Source organism: Schistocerca gregaria, chromosome 2 (genome assembly GCF_023897955.1).
Source record: "Schistocerca gregaria isolate iqSchGreg1 chromosome 2, iqSchGreg1.2, whole genome shotgun sequence".
Classification (NCBI taxonomy): Eukaryota; Metazoa; Arthropoda; class Insecta; order Orthoptera; family Acrididae; genus Schistocerca; species Schistocerca gregaria.
The window spans coordinates 269,412,446-269,433,162 of record NC_064921.1 but is presented as its reverse complement, the minus strand read 5'-3'; positions in this window follow the sequence as shown (position 1 = coordinate 269,433,162).

The following is a 20,717-nucleotide window of genomic DNA, read 5'->3' as shown; positions in this document are numbered from 1 at the left end:
TTGTGATACATTTACGCATATACATACATTTCATAATTCTGAAAGTACGATTCTTGGTTTCCAACATCCTTTTCCACAAATCAGTGTCCCTAACCACTACTCATTATTCCTTACCTTATTATAAATATACATATTCGTCGGCACTTCTTCAATATTTCATCATAAGAAGTACGTAGCATAATCAAATTCCTCACATGCGGTAGCATCAGCTTATCGATCATAAACATACCGCAACAGCGTAATACACATCATCATTACATCATAAAACCTCAGCCAATTCTCAAAATCGTCGTAGCTTCCTCCAGTAATTTCAAAACCTAAAAAAATTCTCTGCTCATTTCAATAGTGTCATCTACCTCAAACGTACTTAAAAATCATGATATCATACCAAATATATCATTCAAAGCTCTCATAGTATCACAATGGTTCCGAAAAATATGAACAGTTCACAAAGTACAGACAAAATACAGTTTCACAAGTGTGAAGTTATCCAACTGTGTAATTACATAAACATCTGTCACTGATGTAGTAAAATAAATGTTTGTCTCTCCCAGTTAGATGATCAGATAGCTGTGTAATTTATGTGTTAGAGAATATGGTACCGATGTGAAAAGTTGTATAAGCAAATACCATATTAACTAGCGCTCATTGTGCTTGCCAAACACATGGTACACAAAGTAAGCGTGTACCCCCCTGAGGATGTGTAATTATACCCTCAGGTGTTACAGATTACAGCAATGGAATGAAATGTATCATGGAAAACTTTCTTTGTAATTCAAAAATCTCGAAAAATAAATGGCTTAAGTACAAAATTAATCTCTCAAATGCGTGTCCTGTAGCGCTAAATGTGCGTCTTGCTGTAAGATAATTGTGTGGAAGTGTCGTAGTTATCGTCCTCTGTAAGCAAAGTTCTGCTGAAGTCAATGTACTTACCTCATCATAAACGAAAGTGAAATGATTTGCTATAGATATCGTAGTTATTACGTACCTTACCGTGATCAAGAAAGTACTATAATGTAACGTATTGTTGTGCTACGTAAAAGGCTGTCTCATTGTAGCTATACCACAAAAGTTACTACTAAAACATGTTTTACTTTCCAAAATAATACAGAAAAACTGTGCAGATACAAAACAGATACAGCGCAAAAGCAATAATATAAATTGTGTCACTCATTAGTAGCGTCGTGATATAATCGTGTAGCTGTCAAATAAACTAACCACTGTATCATCTGGTATCTTGCAGACAGTACTTTAAATCTAGAATGTATTTTCAAGTAAACCAAAATGTTACATTAAAATCTCTGTAGCAGTACCAGTATATGTTCTAAGTATGTAAGCCTGATAGTCGTTACGTAATCGTGCAACTAAGCAAGAATGTACAAATAACAACACTGTGTCGTGTGTTCAGTATAACAATGCATTCGTAATTTCTGTTTAAATATGATCCCTAGGTTCTAAACTGGATAGTGAACTTCAAAACATAGTTGCATGTTAACAGTTTCTAAGTCTGACAAAGCATACTAGTAACGTGAAGTGAAAAATTTTATGGGAAAGACTAAGTTATAATGCAGATTATCTTTAACTAAACGGTTTTACATGTGAAATTTGGTGCAATCCTTTACTCTTCCTAGTGTGCAGAGTTTCAACTTCAACGCAATTATCATGTGGTATACGTCGGATTCTGTAAGGTTCATTGTAAACTAGAAAGAATTTGTGACTCAAGTGTTTCTTCTTATGTGACAATGAATGAGCTTTAATGAGAACTTTCTGACCAATATATAATTTCTTTCCATTTGATTTATCGTGTAGTTTTCTCCTTTTGTCTGCTGCAGATTTTATATTTTTAATAGCTAAATCAATTACGTCTTTGTGTCGAAGTTTACGTGTATTCGGAAAAGGTACAAGCTCTCGGATTCTGTTTGGTGGTTCTTCATTCTTTAGTGCAAGAATAGGTGGTAAGGCAGTGGAGTCATGAGGCATTTCATTCAGCACGTTTTGAAGTAAGTGTCAATATCTGTCCCAATGCTGATGCTTTCTGTGACAATAAAGTCTGCAAAGCTTATTGATTTCTTTCATAATCCGCTCAGACGTGTTACAATGTGGTGAGTACAATGAAATAAATACAGGTTTGATTTTATAGTTCCGAAGCATGCGTGACCAAACAGCAGATCTGAATTGCGGTCCGTTATCTGAAATGACTTTACTAACGTGTCCACCTTCACGTAAGAAATTTTTAACAAAGGCGTTGGATACAGACCGTCCAGTGGCTTTACGTAACGGAGTAAAAGAAACAAATTTTGAAGTAAGTTCAACAGCGACTAGAACGTACGAAAATCCATTCGATGTTCTGACAAGAGGTCCCAAGAGATCAACAGCAGCAAATTCTTTTGATTTAGAAGGAAACAACGGAGCACGATGTGAGATAGTAGATGGTTTAGCGTTTTGACAAAGTTTACAAATAGACAAGACTCTTCGAATTCTATTTTCCATATTGTTAAAATAACAAGTCGTTCAAAGAATATGATAACATTTCGTGGACCAAAATGTGCGTAGCTGAAATGAATGTACCAAATGAGCTTATTAACGAAATCGTCTGGAATTCAAAGTACCCATAGCTTGTCATCAACAGTACAGCGTTTGAAGAGTATGTTGTTTCTAACCAGATAATAATGCCGAATCTGAGTGTGTGTCTTTTCATGCCATTTACTTTTAATGTCTTTCCAAATCTAATCTTTATCTTGTTCATGAGCAAGGTCCGTCAAAGATGTGGTGATGAAGTTTTCAAAGGCGACTTTCTGAATGTAAAGAATACTGAAATTTTTCTCGAGGTTGCCTTTTGTGTTACTTTACTCAAGCCCAGCCGGTGCGCGTGACAGTGCGTCCGCAACAATGTTCTCCTTGCCGGGAATGTAGACTACTGTGAAGTGGAATTCTTGCAGAAACAATGCCCAACGTTTTAACCTGTCATGATTTAATTTTGAAGACATAAGAAATTGTAATGCACGATGATCACTGTATACGTTTACGTGCTTACCAGAAAGAAAGAAACGGAATTTGTTAAATGATCAAACGATAGCTAAAGCTTCTAATTCAGTAACGGAATAATTTCTTTCAGATTTTGTTAGCACTCGGCTAGCAAAAGCAATGGTTTTCTGAACAGTAGTGTCATTTTCTGTGGCTTCTTGAAATAAATGGGCACCAAGACCGACTTTAGAAGAATCCGTGCTAAGGCAGAAATCTTGTGATAGATCTGGATGAGCTAGTATTGGCGCGTTAAGTAGTGATTCTTTCAAAGAACTGAATTCCAACTGTGCTTGTTCGACCCAGTTCCAAATAGTATTTTTTTCCAGTGAGAGAACAAAGTTTTGGTGTAACTAGAATTTGCATCTTCAGAAAACGACGGTAAAAATTTACGAGACCTAGAAAACTGCGGACTTGTTTTTTTGTGGATGGAACTGGAATGGCTCTGATTGCTTTTAACTTTTCAGGATCCGGCTGAATGCCTTCAGAAGAAGTAATGTGTCCCAAAAACTTTACCTTTGTCCTACCGAATTCAGACTTTTCCAAGTTAACTGTAATTCCAGATTCTGCAAAAATACGTAACAAACTGTTGAGGATGCGATTATGTTGTTCCCATGAGGCTTGTGCTATTAGAATATCATCCACATATAAGGTGATGTGACGTTTCAAGAAATCAGGTAATATGGAATTTAGCCCACGAATGAAGGCTGCCGAAGAAATGTTCAAACCAAAAGGAAGTTTCCGAAATTGATAACAAACGCCGAAACAAAGGACAGCTGTGTATTTTCTACATTTTGGATGAGCTTCGATCTGATAAAAGCTGGATCTGAGATCAATAGAAGACAGCACTTTTACACCATTAAAATTTTGAAGAAGTTCTTCCAACGTTTGCGGCCTGTCTGTTTCAGGAATGATGATAGTATTGATTTGTCTCGAATCTAAGACAAGCCTGATCGATCCGTTTTTCTTCTCAACAACATGTAATGGATTGTTGTATGAGCTTACTGCAGGCTCAATAATGTCCTCGTCAAGCATAAATTGTATTTCTGTTCTAACACGGTCCCTATAATGTGCCGGAATTACGTATGGTCTAACACAAAATTTAGTATGCTCACGAACACGAAATTGGTATTGAAATCCCTTCATTGTTCCTGTCTTGTGAGTAGAAACTATGGAATGTGCTTGTAAAATCTCAAAAAGGTCCTGCCTATCAGTGTCAGTACAATTCTCAATTGTTTGAATTTTATTCTGAATTAACTCATTAGTATCAAATGCGCCGTCGATATCATCCCTGTCAGTACTTGCAGAGTGATTGTTAGTGTCAAGTTCCGTCGAAAATTCCGAACTGTTGTCTAACAGGAGGTAAAGTCGATTAATTTCTTCGTCATGGTTTGAGAGCCAATCTTCAAGTTTGAAAGCTATTGACTTACCTTCCATCTTTAAACTTATTTCAGCATCGTGAAAGTTTAAGATTGCTTTGTATTCATTCATAAAGTCTACTCCCAATATAATTTCCGTCGACAATAATGGAACAATAAGAAAGTTCATAGAGAAGCTGTGGCTTTGACAAAAGAATTCTAAGTTGGTTTGTTGGCGTACATCAACACTTTTTCCAAAGATTGCACCTTGTAATTTAATCTTACGTAACGGAAGAGTGGGGCAATCGTTCGATTTGTTGCATTTGCTAAAGGCTGTTTCACTAATTACTGAAATGGGACTGCCAGAGTCCAGTACTGCCGTAAATTTTACGTCATTCACTGTAATGTGAATCACGGGATATGCAATGTTGTTATGTTTTACGTCGTGTTCCTGGAGTAAGATGTCCCTAATGTCTTCCATTTTTACATCATTACTAGCTACGGCAGCTGCGTCGTCAGTTTCATAAGTACGTTTTGTGTCTGCCAGCGGTATGAGTCATTGCCTATTGTCTCTTTGTTGGCGCGCGTCGTTATTGGGATTTGGAGACCTAACTTCTACAAATTCACCTTGTCGAGAATGTCCCACCCTGTTTGAATTCCGCCAGTTCTGATACAATTCAGGTCTGTCGTTACAATCATATCGTCTGTCGTCATGTCGGTCGATTCCATAGTTGCTTTCTTGTCGGTCATGAGGTGGAGAATTTCTCCCTGAATCGTAACTGCGCGCTGGACCGTTGCGTCTGAAGTTATTCTCTCTCCCTTGATAATAATTATTTTGGTTCCCATATTGTCTGTTTCTCTGATTGTCTCTGTGATAGTCACTACCGCGGAGAGGTGATCTTTCCCTGTAATTATTACTACTCTGCCAACGGTTGTCATACGGGTGGTGTCTGTTTTGGTCACGATTTATGTTGTGAGAATAGCCTTGTCGTGTCCAGTTATTATTTCTTTCATCGCGGAATTGCGACGGATGTGACCTGTAATTGTTGTGTTCCTGTTTCCGCGTTCCGCGATTGTCAGTGTCAATTTCCAGTTCTTGTAACAATACCTGAAAAGCTTCAATGTCATCTTTGCAACGTCCTGCCAAAATAATATGTCGTAAATGTTCAGGTAGTTTGATTAGGCAAATGCGGATGAGTTCTGAGGGGCTGTAAGGGTTTGACAAGTACTGATTCTTGTGAAACATGTCTTCAAAATATTTCACAAGACTAGAGAATTCATATTGTTCGAAATCTTTCATCATTATGATGCTATGTTTTACTCGGTCTTGTGTAGCTTGAGACCAATATGCTGAGAGGAAGGTACGATAAAATTCTCCTTCACTATGGCAATCGTGAATGACCGATCGCATTCTTACAGCTGGTTCATTCTCTAAATAACCACACATAAATTCTAATATGTGCTCTAATGACAGGTTGGGAGGAAAACACTGAGAGAATTGATGTAGCCACGCTTGTGGATGGATGTCGTTGCCGGAATTCTTAAATGTTTTGAATTTACGTGTAGTAATAAACAGTTTATAGTCAAAATCATCATGTCGGCGAGTAGCATATAGGTCATTATTACGTCGTGTCGGCGATTCCATCTCAAAATTCGGTGCACCTTGCCAATTTTTTCATAATTTCAGAAATGCCCTGTGTTATTATTTTGTGGCTTCTCCGTATTTCTAAGTCCCTCTTCCCGTTTCGGTAGTGCGAGTGTCCTCTGAAATACGTAATTCTCGTATTACCTGTGTCAGCTGATCTTGTACTTCCCGGATTTCTCTTTAGTGTTGCGTATTAATTTGATTCTGATTTTGTTTGAATTTCCTAATTTGTTCGCACTCTTCTGTGTCATTCAGATCATCATCTACCTTTGCAGATAAGTTAGTGAACTGATCCGAAAGTTCGGCTACTTTCTCCGATAGTGTACTTATTTCCTCAGGGTGTTTTTCTGAACCAAATTTCAGTTGTGTTGAAATCGTATCTACTGTGACCTTTAAGTTTTCCTGATTTTTTTCAAGTTGTGTAACCGAATCGGTAGATGCAAAAGAGTCAATTTTAGCTTGCAAGGTCTCATGATTTGCATGAACAATAGTTTGCAGTTCTTTTATGGCTGATTCGTGATTCTGTAATGTATTTTCATGCCGCGAAAAAATAGGTTGGAAATGCTCACAAATTTGTGTTTTTACGTCATTACAGACTTTTTGACATTTCGATTTGATTTTATGTAACTCTGTAGTTAAATCTTCATGTGTTTGTTCAAGCGTATGTTCCACTGAGTCTAACTTTTGAAGCTGTTGTTCCATTGTGTCTAACTTTTGAAGCCTTCGTCCAATTTGTTGCATTAATTGTAATAACACTGCACTGTTGTCTGAAACATGTTCCTCAGTGCTATTCGGCAATGCATTTGAACCGACAATATTCGCATTTTGAAAAGCAGAGAATGTGTCTTGACTTATTTGAGAAAACGGCGAGGACGCAAAACCTGATTCTACAGTATTTGCAAGATTGTGTCCTGTCATTTCTGATTCCTGAGGCAAACTGTTTCCGACCGATCGATCGATAATGCTTCCCTGTTCACTAATTGTTTCACTGCCTACACCATTATTTGCAGCCCGCTCCTTTTTCCTATGCACAATTACCAAATTACTACTTTGAACATTAGTTAATTCATTACTCGGCGGCGCTAACACACTGCTTTCGTCTTCACTGTCATTTCTCAATTTACTTTGGAGCCTAGTATTACGTTTTTCACACGCCATTATTGCCACAATATTTCACACGAAACCACAGAAAAACACAATTTGAAGAGCAAAACAAGAAAACACATTAACATAACATTGAAAATAATATCTCGTTAATTGCGAAATACTTGGAGCAAATCTACATGCATGCCACAACTGTTTTACTGTACAACAATGAAAAACTACAACTACAAAGGAAATTCTCTCTACAATTACGCACTAGCAATAAACAAAGGCTGCACTAATTGCACAAACTACAAGAAAAAATCAGAAGATTCCAGTGAGGTATCCTCGGCTGTGTGTCATCATATGAAACGCCCCTTTAGAACAATTATACATGACTGTGCTTAAACTGACACACAGTATTTTTTTAGAACACAATCTGACTTTCAATAATCCCCACAAAAGAATGGCCCTGACTAACATTAATCTATACCTTTGACAAATCACTTACCTCACAAAAATCTACTGCAATACAACGAGCGCCACTACTGCCAGCTAAATAAAAGATTCAAACTACTGATAGGCATAGTTAGCAAATGAAAGATTTTGATAAAGAACAAACAATGTATTTACCTCAATAGTGTTCAAAAGTCATAATGTACACTCCTGGAAATTGAAATAAGAACACCGTGAATTCATTGTCCCAGGAAGGGGAAAATTTATTGACACATTCCTGGGGTCAGATACATCACATCATCACACTGACAGAACCACAGGCACATAGACACAGGCAACAGAGCATGCACAATGTCGGCACTAGTACAGTGTATATCCACCTTTCGCAGCAATGCAGGCTGCTATTCGCCCACGGAGACGATCGTAGAGATGCTGGATGTACTCCTGTGGAACGGCTTGCCATGCCATTTCCACCTGGCGCCTCAGTTGGACCAGCGTTCGTGCTGGACGTGCAGACCGCGTGAGACGACGCTTCATCCAGTCCCAAACATGCCAATGGGGGACAGATCCGGAGATCTTGCTGGCCAGGGTAGTTGACTTACACCTTCTAGAGCACGTTGGGTGGCACGGGATACATGCGGACGTGCATTGTCCTGTTGGAACAGCAAGTTCCCTTGCCGGTCTAGGAATGGTAGAACGATGGGTTCGATGACGGTTTGGATGTACCGTGCACTATTTAGTGTCCCCTCGACGATCACCAGAGGTGTACGGCCAGTGTAGGAGATCGCTCCCCACACCATGATGCCGGGTGTTGGCCCTGTGTGCCTCAGTCGTATGCAGTACTTTGGCGCTCACCTGCACGGTGCCAAACACGCATACGACCATCATTGGCACCAAGGCAGAAGCGACTCTCATCGCTGAAGACGACACGTCTCCATTCGTCCCTCCATTCACGCCTGTCGCGACACCAGTGGAGGCGGGCTGCACGATGTTGGGGCGTGAGCGGAAGACGGCCTAACGGTGTGCGGGACCGTAGCCCAGCTTCATGGAGACGGTTGCGAATGGTCCTCGCCGATGCCCCAGGAGCAACAGTGTCCATAATTTACTGGGAAGTGGCGGTGCGGTCCCCTACCGCACTGCGTAGGATCCTACGGTCTTGGCGTGCATCCGTGCGTCGCTGCGGTCCGGTCCCAGGTCGACGGGCACGTGCACCTTCCGCCGACCACTGGCGACAACATCGATGTACTGTGGAGACCTCACGCCCCACGTGTTGAGCAATTCGGCGGTACGTCCACCCGGCCTCCCGCATGCCCACTATACGCCCTCGCTCAAAGTCCGTCAACTGCACATACGGTTCACGTCCACGCTGTCGCGGCATGCTACCAGTGTTAACGACTGCGATGGAGCTCCGTATGCGACGGCAAACTGGCTGACACTGACGGCGGCGGTGCACAAATGCTGCGCAGCTAGCGCCATTCGACGGCCAACACCGCGGTTCTTGGTTTGTCCGCTGTGCCATGCGTGTGATCATTGCTTGTACAGCCCTCTCGCAGTGTCCGGAACAAGTATGGTGGGTCTGACACACCGGTGTCAATGTGTTCTTTTTTCCATTTCCAGGAGTGTATATAGTTATACTAGAAAAAAAAATCATTGTCGTAATACGACGACTACAAGCGATAAAAATTAATTCCGAACGTCAGGAAATTCGTCATATTGTCCGCTATAACTTGACTAAAACCGCGCCTTGTTATCTCTACTCATTCTGGGTATATTTAGGCTGGCCTGCCTTAGTTGCTTCGGCCAATATATGGCAACTGGGTACTTACATACACTCTTAAGATACTGTCTTTTGACAAGTATGGGAAATTTCTGTGGAAATCTGACACTATAAGACTGTCTGAGACGGAATCTAAGATGGATTCTTCAGATGAAGGAAGTTCCCGAACGGCACACACTTTGACTTTTCACAAGTGACTTCACTCTCCGTGAAGGCTAACTTAATTTCATGTGAGCTGTGAAATTTTTGTGATTAGTTGTGAAAAACGTAACAAAGCATCGTCAAATATAGCACCATAACGTCTGCTGCACATTTAGTGCACCGCGTTCCAATAACGTCTTTAGAACTTTTTACTTTCGTCTGAATTCATTCTGATGACTCACAACTCACGCAGCTCGTTCTGGCAACACACTTTATGAAAACCATTTAATTTGTTACTCATATAGTGGAATAGTACTCACCACCGGAAGCAGTGTAGGTAGACATCGGAAAGCGGTTGCTTTCAGTAGTGCCAAACGTACACGTTATATTTTTGGGTTCGAAGAAAGGAAGTATTCGGTTAATGTACCGCAGAATTTTTGTGTAGCTTGTTTAGGAATATTATTTATGAATGATAAGTATTTTGGTTAGATCTACTGTTCGGTACGTAATAACGGGTTCTCAAAGCCTCTGCAAATGTTCGATGAAGTAGGGTTCGTGAAAGAAAGTTTTGTTAACAGTCCTACAACCTGCATCTCTGTCACGTGTGACAGACATTAATTGACAAGACATTGAAATCTTAAGCAGATTAAGGAGGGCAAAGACTTAGGTATAGCATCTCATGAGTAGTTTAATATAGAAGTGTTATATTGGCTGAATGCTGATGAGTAGTTTCTTGTAAAATTCATCTTGAGCGTTTAGTTATGTGACAAAGTGAATACAGTCGCCAGATTTTGGACACAGCACATCTGTGACATCAGTCACTCTTCGGAACTTAACATCTGTTGTTCACCATTATTAGTTCAACATTCAACAAATTTTCTGGGAGTGCATTGCATGTGGGACATACATGTGGGCCCTTTACAGCTGTTTAATTTATTTCAGTAACAATATCAAGATATGCATACAGCTCTAAACTGTAGCCTGACATTGTACGGTGTTCAGTTCAATAGTCTATAAATCGATTATACACAAATCGAACCTCAAACGAAATTGTTGTATATGGAGATACTGACGTTATTACTCTAATAAATTGATGAGAAATCTTCTAAAAGATAGCACAGGAAGTACTGACACCTAACAGTTAATTAATACACATCCTGAAAGGCCTTTGAACAAATTTCTTCTAAATATTCAACAAAGGATAAACTACTTCTTAAAATTTCCATGTCCAAAGAACAAAATACGCCAGTTCCTAGTAGGAAACTCAAAAAACAATTGAAAAAAAAAACCGCCAGGCAAAGCCACGAACATTTCCTGCCTTGGTTCTGAGCTAAAGTCCGTGTCCAGCACGGCATATGAAAATGTGTCTAGGCACCACTGAAAATTTTTCCAAATCCGAAAGTGTCGTACTGAACAGGACGCATCCCCAGAAGCGTGACGTCGAAGGCGGCGGCGACTTCGGAGACAAACATCAGCTTTCTGCGGGTGGATGAACTGCCGGTTGGGTATTTTCTCCTTATTGTTATTTCAAATCTTCGCAAATGGAGCGGGCCGGCAGCGGACAAAAACCACACTTCAGTGAAAGGTTACAAGAACTGTATTTAAAAATGGTTACAACATTTAAAGGTGACAATAAGAGATGATTTTGCAAAACATACATAGATGGACAACAGTGAAGGTTTTTGGCATAAAAACAAGTGACGATAAACGAGGTTGTAAAATACACATAGATAAAAATACTGATGGTTTTTAAAACTCTCTTGAGATTTCTTATTACAGGTAAAATACAGTCACTTTTGAACGTGAATGATGCCATGTGTAATGGTGTGATGCGAGGTGAGACACGAAAAAATTTTCATGATGAAGGATGATGAGTATGACTAAGGGGCATTGTAGAACCGCAGGTAGCTACGTACAGTCAGCAAGGTGGATAAGGGGGAAGGAGAAAATTGGAGGATGGTGTGAGGCGGAGCGTTGTAATTGGGGTTGGAAAGAGGGATATATCTTGGGAAGGATTTCATCGTTGGGGAGTGGGAATTGATTACATTCCGGCGGAAGAGGATGGACAATGCATGGAGATGCATGGAAGGTGGAATATGGATATAGTAGCACAGTAGGGTACCTATACTGGTGATTTGTGGGTGGGAAACTGGGTGCTGGGACTGTGTTTTGCGATTTATGTATCTGACTGAAAGGTGTCCTAAGAAGGGGCGCGGGAAGTAGATGAGTTGGTACAGGTTGCGCGTTGGGGAAGGTAGACGGATGCGGAAGGCGAGGAGGAGGATTTCAAGGGAATTACACACTGAAGAGCCAAAGAAACTGGTACACTTACCTAACATCGTGTGGGGTTCCCGTGGAGGAAATTGACACCATGAATCCTGCAAGGCTGTCCATAAACCCGTATGAGTAAGAGGGAGTGGAGATCTCTTCTGAACAGCACGTTGCAAGGCATCCCAGATATGACCATAATGTTCATGTTTGTGGAGTTTGGTGGCCAGCGGAGTGTTTAAACTCAGAAGAGTGATACTGGAGCCACTCTGTAGCAATTATGGACGTGTGAGGTGTCGCATTGTCCTGATGGATTTGCCCAACTCCGTCGGAATGCACAATGGACATGAATGGCTGCAGGTGATCATACAGGCCGCTTACATACGTGTCACCTTCCAGAGTGGTATCTAGACATATCAGGGGTCCCGTATTACTCCAACTACTCACACCCCACACCATTACAGAGTCTCCACCAGCTTGAACAGTCCTCTGCTGACATGCAGGGTCCATGGATTCATGAGGTTTTCTCCATACCCGTACACGTCCATCCACTCGATACAATTTGAAAGGAGACTCGTCCGAACAGGCAACATCTTTCCAGTCATCAACAGTCCAATGTCGGTGTTGATGAGCCCAGGCGAAGCGTAAATCTTTGTGTCGTGCAGTCATAAAGGGTGCCTGAGTGGGCCTCCGGCTCCGAAAGCCCATACCGATGACGTTTTGTCCAAATGACTCACCCGCTGATACTTGTTGATGGCCCGGCAGTGAAATCTTCTGCAATTTGCGGAAGTTCTGTCACGTTGATCGATTCTCTTCAGTCGTCGTTGGCCCCGTTCTGGAAGGATCTTTTTCCGGTCTCAGCGATGTTTGAAATTTGATGTTATACCTGATTCTGACATTCACGGTACTCTCGTGAAATGGTTGTACAGGAAAATCCCCACTACACGACTCCCTCGGATATGCTGTACGCCATCGCTCGGCGTTGACTGTAACACGACGTTCAAATCACTTAACTCTTGATAACATGCCATTGTAACAGCAGTAACCGATCTCACAACTGCGTCAGACACCTGTTGTGTTATATAGGCGTTGCCGACCGCAGCGCCGTATTCTGCCTGTTTATAAATCTCTGTGTTTAAATACGCATACCTTCATCACTTTCTTTGGCGCTTCAGTGTACAATTTAGAGAAGGTAGAGATACAGACAATGTTAGCATAGGTCAGGATGGGGCGGATGAGGAATTTATAGGTGAGGATAATAGCAGAAGGATGTAGACCCCAGGTTAGTAATTGTAGTATGTTTCAGGCTTTGTGTCGGATGGTAAGGAGATGTACGATCCATGTTATTTCTCTGTCGATAGTTTGCCCTAAATACTTTGTTAGTGAGGGGGATAAGTTGGTTGTAGATGGTGAGATGGAAATCTGGACGACGGAAACGACACGTGTGGCCAATGGGCGGTCTTAAATCATGGCAGAGCGGATGACTACAACTTTCTCAGTGGCTGGTTCCCTGATAAATAGAAGCAGCACTTTGTGAGATTGGCGCACGCTGTTGGCTGGTGTGCGCCTCGATTTCTGCTGGCTTTGTGTGGCCGCTAGTGTAGCTATCTGCCGGCCTGCCGGCCGACTGCTTGCTGCGGTCCGAATGTCGGCTGCTGGTAGTGAGGGAGTTAAATGCTGCGGCTTCACGGAGAGTGTGCCACAGCAATAAGTGGCGTACCCTTTTATGCTCTGAGACAATTCTTAATTCCAAAGATTGATGATATTTTCCGGGAGCCGTCTACATTTTGAACAAGATGGCGGACCGTCAGCATATCTTAACAACGACCGAAGATCCTTAGTGTTCGATTTCCCGATCACTGAATGGATAGAGATGGTGTAATTCATTCAAAATGATTGGCATTTCTGTATATACTTAGCACACCATAAGAATAAACTTGATGTAAATAAACAGAAACGCGATGGTTGTTCAGCAACTGTAGCACACGTATTACACGCCCAAACAAAGTTGACATTCGGCGCGGTGGCTGATGGGAGCGACCGCAAAGGAATTTCCCATTTACAGTCGCTCCCATCAGGCCCCGCGCCGAGTATCAACTTTGTTTGCACGAATGATATACGGGTCTTGTTACGCTCTTGGAAGTAGGTCCTAATTTGAATTAGATATCTTACTATTATGTAACTGCTAACAAAACTTTAAGATATTCTAATGTATTAACAGTTACCAATACTTTTCTTAACTATATTTTAGCTATGTAATTTTTATTTCAACAATCGTGTCGCATCCTCCATACTGCTGTGCTCTGATTGTGGCGCTGCTAATACGTGAGGTGATAATGGCTTACGTTGCTTCCCGTCCAATAGTAACACACGAGCGTGGAACACCATTACAAAGTGTTCCGGAAACAGGTTGTTGTTAATATTTTTCACAAGCTCACACTTAACAATCGGGTTTGAAGATTTCCAAGTGACTATATTTACTACGGTGATGGATTTAAAAACAGGGTGCATACCTGATTCGATAGCATTGTATAATGATGGTAACACGGTGAAGGCCTTGGATCCATGGTTCAAATCCCGCTTTGATTTTCCTTTTTTGGTTCAGTTCGGAATACCTACGATTATACTAATCAACATACACTCCTGGAAATTGAAATAAGAACACCGTGAATTCATTGTCCCAGGAAGGGGAAACTTTATTGACACATTCCTGTGGTCAGATACATCACATGATCACACTGACAGAACCACAGGCACATAGACACAGGCAACAGAGCATGCACAATGTCTGCACTAGTACAGTGTATATCCACCTTTCGCAGCAATGCAGGCTGCTATTCTCCCATGGAGACGATCGTAAAGATGCTGGATGTAGTCCTGTGGAACGGCTTGCCATGCCATTTCCACCTGGCGCCTCAGTTGGACCAGCGTTCGTGCTGGGCGTGCAGACCGCATGAGACGACGCTTCATCCAGTCCCAAATAGGCTCAATGGGGGACAGATCCGGAGATCTTATTGGCCAGGGTAGTTGACTTACACCTTCTAGAGCACGTTGGGTGGCACGGGATACATGCGGACGTGCATTGTCCTGTTGGAACAGCAAGTTCCCTTGCCGGTCTAGGAATGGTAGAACGATGGGTTCGATGACGGTTTGGATGTACCGTGCACTATTCAGTGTCCCCTCGACGATCACCAGAGGTGTACGGCCAGTGTAGGAGATCGCTCCCCACACCATGATACCGGGTGTTGGCCCTGTGTGCCTCGGTCGTATGCAGTCCTGATTGTGGCGCTCACCTGCACGGCGCCAAACACGCATACGACCATCATTGGCACCAAGGCAGAAGCGACTCTCATCGCTGAAGACGACACGTCTCCATTCGTCCCTCCATTCACGCCTGTCGCGACACCACTGGAGGCGGGCTGCACGATGTTGGGGCGTGAGCGGAAGACGGCCTAACGGTGTGCGGGACCGTAGCCCAGCTTCATGGAGACGGTTGCGAATCGTCCTCGCCGATACCCCAGGAGCAACAGTGTCCCTAATTTGCTGGGAAGTGGCGGTGCGGTCCCCTACGGCACTGCGTAGGATCCTACGGTCTTGGCGTGCATCCGTGCGTCGCTGCGGTCCGGTCCCTGGTCGACGGACCTTCCGCCGACCACTGGCGACAACATCGATGTACTGTGGAGACCTCACGCCCCACGTGTTGAGCAATTCGGCGGTACGTCCACCCGGCCTCTCGCATGCCCACTATACGCCTTCGCTCAAAGTCCGTCAACTGCACATACGGTTCAGGTCCACGCTGTCGCGGCATGCTACCAGTGTTAAAGACTGCGATGGAGCTCCGTATGCGACGGCAAACTGGCTGACACTGACGGCGGCGGTGCACAAATGCTGCGCAGCTAGCGCCATTCGACGGCCAACACCGCGGTTCCTGGTGTGTCCGCTGTGCCGTGCATGTGATCATTGCTTGTACAGCCCTCTCGCAGTGTCCGGAGCAAGTATGGTGGGTCTGACACACCGGTGTCAATGTGTTCTTTTTTCCATTTCCAGGAGTGTATATCTACTAATCATTTGTAACGAAAATTGCACCTCATTTTGTTTCTGGTTACATATTGCACGCAAAATTCCAGTTTTCGTTGCAGATATAAAACCATTAATTACCGATATTTTACAGAAGGCTGTTTAATTTAACAAAACATAACAAATCAAACTTAAGAACAAAAATAAAAAATTAATACTCTCTATTTGGACTACGCCCGTTGTTTTACACCACAGAAGTAATCTCACACGAGCTAGAGGGATAAACGCCGTGGAGACATGGAAAACAGTAATTATCACAGCATCGAGCACACCATACAAATGTTGCGTTTTTACAGTTGCCACCGTACCACTGCAATACGAACTCAAAAGAACGGATCCGGAGCCAAATTAACGGATTTGTCGCGAGAAATAACAAAGCATCTAAGCTGCTAGACGTACTGAAACTAATGCATGGAGCTTTGTCACACGTCACTGCCGACCGCTGGCAGAATACAGAACGGTTCGCCCTAAAGGAAGGAGACAATATAACCCCTTGGATGGCTTCGTGGATACCGTTGAACGATTCGTAATCAACGAAGCAGATAACAATTCCAGTACTGAATTCTCGGATTCGCATGTGGGAGTAGTTCAGAGGTTACCATACGACTGACTGTAAGTAATACTTTCAGTAGCTTCAGTATTTAGCTATAAGGTGAAATCCATGCAATATGCTTTTGCGGCACACATATTCTGGCAGAAAAATTGACTATGCGTAAGTTTGAAATTTTCATCATTCTTGTTTTTAGTTACAATACTATGGTTCAAATGGCTCTAAGCACTATGGGAGTTAACATCTGGGGTCGTAAGTCCCCTAGACTTAGAACTACTTAAACCTAACTAGCCTAAGAACATCACACGCATCCATGCCCGAGGCAGGATTCGAGCCTGCGACCGTAGCAGCACGGCAGTTCCGGACTGAAGCACCTTGAACCGCTCGCTCATAGCGGCCGGCTACAATACTATGTTAGCTAAGAAAGAGAGCATGTTACTCTTTCTGTCTGGTCCCCAAAGATGTTGTAAGGTGGCCATGTCATTTTGGTTTTTGTGTGTTATCGAAGTGCACGTTACTGTTAAAACATCTTTGGCCTTGTCGTGGCACAGTCTTCACCTCTGCGCAGTCTCATACGTTCTTAGTAGAAGTTTGGTAAGCGATGGACGTATTCTGTACAGCTGTGTTGACTTGTGATTGTGTCTGTTAGATGAAGAAAGACAGATTGTAAAGGATAGCAACTATGAATAAGATGTATACATCAGAAAGCGAAGAGAACATATATTTTGAATAATGTTGGTATTCTTTGAAGAGAGTGAGTTTGAGATTACGACTGCAGCACTGCGAGCCTAATTTGTAGAAATGATTATTGGGAGCTAGTTAACTTTGTTCACTTGCTCAGAGCTGAGAGAAAGATCACTCCACTTCCCTGAGTCATGCATTAACACACTAACTGATCAAGCTGTTTAATTTTTATAGAAATTCTCTGTTAACTTTGTACCTTCTTTAAGTCATTGAACACTTTGCTAAGCATAGTATGTTATGTGTGAATATCATGCGAAGTTTTATTCTGTCTTTTTGGATATATACTTCATTCTAAAATCGTTGTCTTGGAAAGTCATTTCATAGGAATAGTTAATCTGCCCATCCCACTGTTTATCATTACATACGGTGTGCATCAGTTGAAAATTTTATTTATAAATGAAAATATGGCTTAGCCGTTGCCTGCTTGGTGTTTGTTGTTGTGCTATCGAGAAATCTGCACAATGCTGTCAAGACGCGAGGTAAATGGAAATTTTGGTTAGGGCCAGATAACTGTTTTACTTCAATTGAGCATTTTCAGACCAGTTACAGTTCTATTCAAATTAGGTTAGCATACGAATTTCAGTTGGATAACAGTCCCTAGTTATTCTATTGTAATACGTAGACTTTTATAGAGTGGGAGGTAAAGTTGGGCTAAATTTTATACAGAAACAAATTTAGTGGGGAGGTTATAAAGTATATGGTATTGCTGGAGTGTTGTCGAATACAACTTCAATCTCTTCAAAAATTAAATGCCAGTCAAAACTATATTGTTCGTCTGCTCGTCTCATTATGCATCGTAACTGCAGCTGCCCACATCATTGCAGGTTAGTTACACCACTTGGCTGGCCAGCGTTGTATAAGTTAAATTAGCCGCTTAAGTTGCTGTCCCGTATGAAAGCACAGCCTATATGCGTGTAACGCACAGCATAAGACGTATATTTATTATCGTACCTGATTGTACTCGAGACAGCTTGGCTTCCACTCCACGTGAAACGAAATCCAAAGATGTCTCGGTAAGCGCGGAAGAGTACATGATGTAATGTTTACATCAGGTTTATTTTTACTGTGAACTCGGTATATCAGTAGATTTATCACAGTAGCAGAATTAAGAATAATGAGAAGCATTATGTCAAAACTGTTCATCACTGAACAGAGGAAGCTGAGGAATTGTCCTACTTTGGAAACAGCATAACATGTGACGGACGAAGTAAGTAGGACGTAAAAAGCAGACTAGCGCAGGGAAAGAGTGCATTCCTGGCCAAAAGAGGTCTACTAGTATCAAACGTAGGCCTTGAGGAAGAAATTTCTGACAATGTACGTTTGGAGAACGGTATTGTGTTGTAGTGAGTCATGGACTGTGGGAAAGCCGGAAAAGGAAAGCATCGAAGGGTTTGAGGAGTACAGCAGGGGCAATATGCGGTCTTCCGTTATCTTGTTGAACCTTAACATCACGGAGATCTCGAAAATCGGGCTCACGGCCACCGGCCTTAAAGCGCCAGAAAAGTAACGTCCACAGTCCAGATTGTTAGCTATGCGAATCAGAGTTGCTAAAATGAGACCACACATCATCCGGCAGCTACTGGAGATGATGATAACGAATGAAATCTGGTTTCCATAATTGGATACGTACAGGGGGTGTTGTACGCAGAACTAGAGTCGACCTTAAAGTCGACAAGCCCCTCTCCTGTGTCCAGTGTTATCTTTGGTCGCACAACTGAACTGCGACTTGGCCTTGAGGAAGGCTATTGTTGTCTTCTAGTCATTATCGCTGTTGCCCGTGATTATCCGAATTCGTAATTCAGTCAACACATTGTTAAGAGGCTGTGCATTACAAAATGTAGCTGACAGACAACACGCTTCCCCCATACTACATAAGCTGCAGGCAGATCAATAAAGACAGCAGAGGCCTGTACTTTTGTGGAAGCCAGCTTCTATCTGTACAAACTGCAGATGGCGTTGCTCTAATCTATTTCGTTCGGTTGTGCTGAAATGCTAATCATTTGCATGTGCAAGCATTTAGTAGATTTCATGCCACTTTCACTGGAGTAGCGTGCTGTCCCCTCGGTGTCGCTACTTTAATGAGCAGCACTGTAGTTTCAGTATATCGTCTTTGTAGATTCGAATTTCACTCTGAAAACAGCTGCATGCCTATAAGTCCATGTTGAAGAACAATGTACTGTTTGCAACAGCACAATTTAAACGACATCGTTTTACTGCTGTCATAAGAGGACTTGGACGACGACGGCAAAAGTTAAAAATGGGATTTAGCACGTTTGATTCACAGGAAGTGTAGTGTGTTGGAAGGTGAGAAATATTTTTATTTATTTCTTTATTTTTGGTTTGGGCAGTAAAAACCATACGGCCAACAGAGTTACAAAAATGCCACGTTAAAATAATTGCAGTTTCCACAAAACAACAACGAAAAGTGTTCGATGTACAAACAGAAGGTTTTAATGTAAATAAAAACGCTAGAAGACGAACACTATACAACCAGCAGTAGTTATAACAGTACCAAGTAAACATTAGTGCAGTTTACGCAATAAAACAATGACAAGAGTATGCAGTACAAAGACAAGTACGTAACGTAAATTAAAAACACAAAATTACGACCCGACTGGGCCGGTTCCCTAGGAGAATGACACCCACTAACTTGTATCTGAAAGCTGGAAAACGATGTCGTTTACAAAGTTCTTAATGCTACACAAAAACACAAACAGACGTCCTTATTTTCGATCCGAGCTCGTTCCATGGGGTCAATATACATACACACATAAGTTTTATGTCAAATCTCAGCTTCAGCAATATATTGGGTGGTCCATTGATAGTAACAGGGCCAAATATCTCACGGATGTGCGGATTAGCCTAGACAGGAGGTAAAACCCCTACTTGGGCATAATAATTTGTTGCAGGTCGTGGTTGACGTTTCACATGTGGCTACCCAATTCCTTAAATAACGTAACTATCCGGCGAACGGTCCGGACACTTGGATGATATCGTCCAGGTTACCGATCAGCATACATAGCACACCCCTGTTGGGAATTTTGATCACAATAGCCATACATCAACGCGATATCGACCTTTTCCGCAATAGGTTTACGGTTCCCCCATCAAGCTAGACGAGTATCGTTCTTTGTGGTTTTTTCGTTTGATGCTTTTTTCGTGTGATATTTGGCCCAATCACTATTAATGGACCACCCACCCACCCACCCACACACACACACACACACACACACACACACACACACACACACACACACACACACACACATATATATATATATATATATATATATATATATATATATATATATATATATATATATATATATATATATATCCTCCCCTTATGAACCATGGACCTTGCTGTTGGTGGGGAGGCTTGCGTGCCTCAGCGATACCGATAGCCGTACCGTAGGTGCAACCACAACGGAGGGGTATGTGTTGAGAGGCCAGACAAACGTGTGGTTCCTGAAGAGGGGCAGCAGCCTTTCAAGTAGTTGCAGGGGCAACAGTCTGGATGATTGACTGATCCGGCCTTGCTGTGCTGGTACTGCGAATGGCTGAAAGCGAGGGGAAACTACAGCCGTAATTTTTCCC